Source organism: Triplophysa dalaica, chromosome 9, assembly GCF_015846415.1.
Source record: "Triplophysa dalaica isolate WHDGS20190420 chromosome 9, ASM1584641v1, whole genome shotgun sequence".
NCBI classification, from domain to species: Eukaryota; Metazoa; Chordata; class Actinopteri; order Cypriniformes; family Nemacheilidae; genus Triplophysa; species Triplophysa dalaica.
The window spans coordinates 8,526,573-8,532,996 of record NC_079550.1 but is presented as its reverse complement, the minus strand read 5'-3'; the positions used below and the strand labels follow the sequence as shown (position 1 = coordinate 8,532,996).

Below are 6,424 nucleotides of genomic sequence, written 5' to 3'. Positions count from 1 at the left end.
ACATTAAATGTCATTACCCATCAAAATCTCACAAATAATAGGCACAAATCCTTAAAAGTGTTTCATTTGGGATACATCTTATAATTTTCAAACAGGATGCAGGTGTCTGTCAAAATTTCGGAGTGTACGCCCTCATATGGTTGGAGACAGAAGTAGCAGTCTGAGGTGTGACACTAATGCTAAAACCACGAAAATACCCTGAAGTAATGTAATGTTTTCCAAAAACACTTTCAAAAGATCAATTACAAGCCTTCTAATACATGCCAGCGTAGCAGTATTTATTCTATAATGCCTCTCTCATCCTCTCTTTATTTCGTTTGAGCATTTTTAACAGGTTTTAAGAGAAAACGGCCCATTAGTGGCAGGTGACAGCTTGTGGTTTTTGACTTCTTCTCTGTGTGTTCAAAACATTCTCAGAATTCGCAGCAGCTTGTGTGTCCAACGCCTCCTTTTTTCATGAAATCTACACAGCACTATACGTAAACAAACAGAAACAGGTGCACAAGGGGACGCCCCATCATGGGAATAATCTTCCTTGATAAACAGACACCTTGTCATTTTTTTATCTTCCTCCACACACCACATTTGACCTACTCCACTTTACTGAAGAAAACATATGTAGGTATGATCTGTAAGTTCACCTGAGGTCCTTCTATATTTTAGTATTTCTGATATAAACAACATCCTTTAATACAGTTTTCATCCAGTTAATGTCTATTATTTTAAATTCTGTTTCAATTTGGTACTGCATTATTTAAGCAAATACCATAGATGCCTAAAGATAAACCTAACCTAAGAAATAGTGAGCTAAATGTTGTATGTTGTAAATATACCTCAGTTGTACACCAGAGGGCACAACACATCACCTGAGTACTACTGAGTAATACTAGCAAATGATTCATAGCAAAACAAGTGACATTAAACAATCCACTGTAGGTGGACTGATTTCAAATAATTCACATTTACCAGAAGGTTTATTTCATCTTGAAAATGTATCAACATTTATGCAATCCTCCTTTTCATGGCATGACCCCCCAACACTGATATAAGCTGTATAGCCAATATATAGTGTATCATCTAAAAATTATATCAAACTGTCAAACAGTGATAAAATGGAAAATGAGAAAAGTATTTAAATAAACACTACAAAAAGACAGTGCGGCCAAACCCTGTTAAAAAACAGCATATGCTTGTTTGGTATGCTTTGATGCTGTTTTGTGCTGGTTCAAGCTGGTCGTGTGCTGGAGTTTTTGACAGGGAGGTCATGGCAAAAATGTACAAAGCAAAGGAATGAAGATAGACCAGTTTGAAAAAAATCTTCACTTGTCCACAGATTTACAGAAAGCCATAGAATCGAGTCAGTGGCATAGAAACACAGTATCATCGTATCAAGAAAAGTATTTTAGCACAAATTGATAAAAGCTGGCTTACACTTCATCAAAGAAAATCCAACTATTCACTTCTGAAGAAAGGCATCATGGGTAAGAAAATGGCTTATGCTGTTTACAAGAAAGCTCTTTTAATCTTAACATCTTCAAAAACGGTTTAGCGTTTGGTGCACTACATTAGTCTGTTGCTTTATTTCTTAAAATACATTTCTGCTTTTTTCAACTCTGTCCTTATTGTGTCAACGCATATTTTGTATTTAATTGATTTAAATAATGTTGTATAACAAACCCCATGTAAAGCTAAGATGCTAGCATATGTAGCAATAAAAATGGACTGTTTACGTCATAAGTTTTCACGAGTTTCCAAAAAATGAAGTGGGGCTGCTACGAGCAGCTGAGACAGGCTGGTTCGTCCAGAATGGGGCTACGAACAGCACCTTGCACGCCTGACCTTCTGATCCGCCTGATCATCTGCAAGATGAGAGCGATCGGGGGAAAGGCATAGAGGAGCCAATTGAGCTAAGGGTGGGCCAATGCATCCCTCCTCTTTAAAAAGTAAGCTGGGCAATGAGTGTTGTCTTCTTAGGCAAAGAGGTTGACCTATGCCCTGCCGAAGATCTCCCAGATGGTCTAAACCGTCAGAGGGTGGCAGTCTTCTGAATGGACATTGCCCCGAAATAACATATCTGCTCCATGGTTCAGCCTGCCCGGCACGTGTGTTTTGACAGCTTTGCCAGAGGGCACCACTAGAGTTTTTTTCTCTATTAGAGTTTTGGGTTCCTCGCCACCATTTGCATACTGTTTTGCACTATTTGCCTGGCTGGGGGGCTCCGTTAGAATTAGAATTTTAAAGTTTTACATAATTAACATTGCATATAGGAATATATAGTCTGTTAATATTTGACCTGTTTCATTCTCCTTTATCTTAAATGTGTGCTTTAACTGTGCGCGCGGGTCTGTGTGTGCGCGTGCTTGTCTGTGTGTCCGTGCGCCTCCGTGTGGCTATGTTTATGTGTGTTAGTACATGCATATACGTGCGTAATGTGTATGTGGAGCGTTTATGGGTATGTCAGTCTTCTGTGTTTTCACCCTTTTCTTGTTTTTACAGGTTTTTGACTTTAATTGATTCGCTTATAGTCAAAATGTCTCATATACAGCTCCTTTGTAACAATGAAAATCGTAAAAAGCGCTATGTAAATAAAGTTGGATTGAGTGACAATCAACAAACTAATTATGATATTCAGATCAACTGCAATGCATGCTGGGAATCATGAATGAGTTTTGTACTGAGATGTTACTCAGCATGCATTGCGGCACAACGTTTTCTTTTGTTGACTGTCATCATTGTTGAGATTCATACCCTGATTCTTGATTTCTGTGTTTGTCTAGTTTTCAGGTGTAGTTTGATCATTCCAGATTTCACAAATCCTTTTAGACATTAAAAAGTGAAATTAAATTTCTTGATCTAACAATTTTATGTTTAGGTTATACAGCACAGCACTGTTAGATAAATGATTCTAACAACAAGATGATGGTGATATTAATACCCATGAACAAACTCCATTGGATTAGATTCTCATTGCATTGCCATAACAACAGTACATCACATGCACACAGTTACAACACCCCAACAAATCTAACACAACAAACTTTTGTTTACTGGGTAGCTAGTACTGGTTAAGATAGGTCACAGCTGCATAATTTCGTCTGTATTTTAGGCTGATTTTGGCTTTACCCAGAATTTTGTTCAGGAACAGACCAAGCCCCTGAAAGTGAGATATAGAATAATATCTAAGTTAGAGTGCCAATTTACAAGACATCATATCACTCTTATATTCTTATAGCTTTAAATATTGAAGTATAGTATATGACATTGGGTGTGTTAATCTAAAGTATTCCGCTGAACTCTTTTAGATGACGGAGCTACATCAGTGTCGATCGGGATTGCCATTGCGTTCTCTGTTTTAGGGCTGTTCCTACTGATCTGTTTGGTGCAGATCTGTTGCAAAAAACTTAATTACTGCAAAAAACTTAAACTGAAAAGTGAGTAGCCTACCAGCGTGAGTACATTCGCTTGACCTACTGTATAACAGATAATTGTGTTGATTTTATTGTTTTTTAACAATGAGTAAAATCACGTTTTTTCCCCATTTTCTCTTGACAGACCCGTCAATAAAAGACCAAATTTTGAAGTAAGTAGACTTGAAACAATTGTTTATTCAGGCTATTGTATGCTTTGTTAAAAAGTATGTAAATTTGTAATATACTGTAAGGCATTCATTGGGCAACAATGTGATCGATTTGGACATATTTGTCATATTGTTTATTTATATTTCATGGTGATGTCATTCATCAGTTACATCAAAGTCATGGTATGATTAAAGTTCACCCAAAAATGATCGTTTCTGTCATCATTTACTCTCCCTCGTGTTGATCCAAATCTGTATAAATGTATTTTTCTGATGAACACAGAGAAAGATTGGACGAATGCCAAACAGTTCTTGGACCCCATCGACTGCCATGGTAGTAAAAATTACGTTATACTTGTTTTGTTCTGTTGATCACAAAACAATATATTTCAAAGAATGTAGGTCAGCAAACTATTCTGGGGCACTTTTAACTGCCGGTGTCATTTTCCCTACTGTGGTAGTACATGGGGTCCAATAAGTGTTTAGTTGCAAGCATTCATCCAAATATGTTTCTTTGTGTTCAACCAAACAAAGACATTTATACAGGTTTAAAACAACTCGAGGTTGAGTAAATGATGAAAGATTTTTTGCCCCTTTAAATGGAAGCATTTGATCTGGAAGTTAAATGGACAGCTAGACCCAATATTATCCTTACATGCAGGTATTTTTATTTTTGGTGTATTTCCCTCTACAGGAAAGTGAATGTGAAGAAACCTCCATTCTCAATTAGCAGCATCGTTGACAAGAAATAACGCCAAGCACTCTTGTGCAGCCATTGCGTCAATCTTTCCTCTATTACTGTAAGTAGTGTATATACAACCTGAAAGCCCATTTAATCTTTCTTTAGAACACTTCTTAGGGGCTGTGTCCACCAAGGAGTGTCCATTGGAAACAATTGAAAAATGTTGGTGGACACAGCCCCTACGACTTGTTTTTTCAATTGTTTCCAATGGAAACGGCACGTTTTTTGAAAACGCAAGCAGCTGGCGGGCTTTTCCGTGCTCAGCGCCTGCGCTCTGCATTTTTCCCACGCTCAGCACCACGTTTGATTGGACGCCCAGAGAAAAATGCTTATTTTGGGGCAGAACTCTGCACCTGCAGTGGGCGTTTTCAGCCGAGCTCCTGGCTTTTTCAGCCGCCTAAAAGCACCTTGGTGGATACAGCCCTAACTCTATATCTGTCCGTGCTAACCTGAAAAAACCTCTCAGTTTACTTATATTCTTTATTTAACTTCTCTGAAATGTGTGAATCACACCGAAAGGTAAGAGTGAGAATTGCAGAGACGTGGTATGATTCATAACCGTGCTGAGCTATGGATCACTTTCTTAAAGTCTAGGGAAAGAAGCACACACACGCTATGGTTACCGAGATGGCTTCTTTTGTTTTCTGAAAGGTACTTTTATCATGTTTTTCACAGTTTTTCAAACTCACAGCAGATGCACGGAAAATACATTTTCTCGAACTTTAAAGGTCATCAGACATCGATGAAATCATATCTAAATACACTGTTCCATAGCACATAATCTCCGTGGTGATTTCATAGTGGTCCGATATGAGGAAGTGTTTACAAATGATCAGTTTCATACAAATGAGTGAAATGAAAAGTATGGTGTAAAGTACATGTAAATGGGCTCACAATTACACAACTTTGCTCTGTTATTGTGTAGTATAAGTGTGGAGGAAGTGTATTGTGTTTACAGTAAAGTACCTATATATTTTTACAAGCTGGAATACAACATAAAAAAAAAAATGTGGACATTTTATTAAGTAGTTGCTATTATGATACACTGTAAACACTGAGTTTTACAAAAAAAATCACGTATAATGTAAAAACAGCAATTGTATGGAAATTTACTATTTGTTTTACAGATCGTTTATGTATTTTTAAAACACAGTCAAAAAAAAATCATCCCTTAAAATACAATTAATTTGCAAAATGCATATCTTTGTCTACCAAACTGATGTAAGCACAATTACAGGTTTTTTTATATCGAGTGAAATGTCTGAACTATTGACTATTTGTGTAAATTGAGACATAATGTACAACATATATATAATTTTCTATTAATCATTAAGTCATTAAAAACTACTGGCATTGTACATTTCAGGTAGACCTTGTTGATTATAATGGATACATATTGTTGTTTAAAAATGGAGAAGACTTAAGATGTATGTGTTGTTTTTTTCTTCTTGTGTCTGTCTTGTTTTCCATTAGAATCAATTCATAAGAATGTGCACTACTAAACCACAAACCAAACTGATCTTTATTAGCTGTTAAACATCTCAAACAACCATCTCTATAGCACACGGTTAGTTGTTTTCTGAGTTGACACACAGACACAAAGCGTATGGACGTGGTCTGTACAAACCGACATCCAACATCGAACAGGATTACCAGCCTGTTTCCCTCAACCGCAGAAACCCACTCTCCCCCGACAGGATTATTAACAGTTTGACTCATACACAGACATGTGTGCCAGGGTTGAGCACATTTATTTGCATGTCACAGTGACTTGCATTAACAATTCATAGAACATTCTGTTATCTTATAATGTCATCAAACCTGTGTGTGGTTTATTCCAACATGATCTTGCTTGAAATCGGTAGGAACATGAGAAAGATACTTTCTGAACACTTTGCCTTGAACTACCGGCTTAGATGGAAGCACCCAAAACCTCACTGTACTTCTAATTTCAGATCCCTTTTGATGTCCGGTTGGCAAGCTGCTACATTTACATTTGCAAAGAATTACACTTTTAAAGGTTCCTAAAAGGCTATTTTCAGATTGTATTGTATTTTTTAATAAACGTTTGCATCGACTGAACCTTTATGTTGAACAAAATGGTC

The 6,424-nt window shown here is 36.9% G+C and overlaps 1 long non-coding RNA gene across 1 annotated transcript; it reads left to right on the top strand.

Moving 5' to 3' along the window:
* The first annotated feature begins 1,340 nt into the window (after window positions 1-1,340).
* On the top strand, window positions 1,341-5,760 carry LOC130428556 (uncharacterized). Its single transcript, XR_008907485.1, has 5 exons — window positions 1,341-1,481; window positions 3,303-3,431; window positions 3,553-3,580; window positions 4,272-4,377; window positions 4,995-5,760. It is a non-coding gene; the product is annotated as an uncharacterized LOC130428556 (long non-coding RNA).
* Window positions 5,761-6,424: the final 664 nt, after the last annotated feature.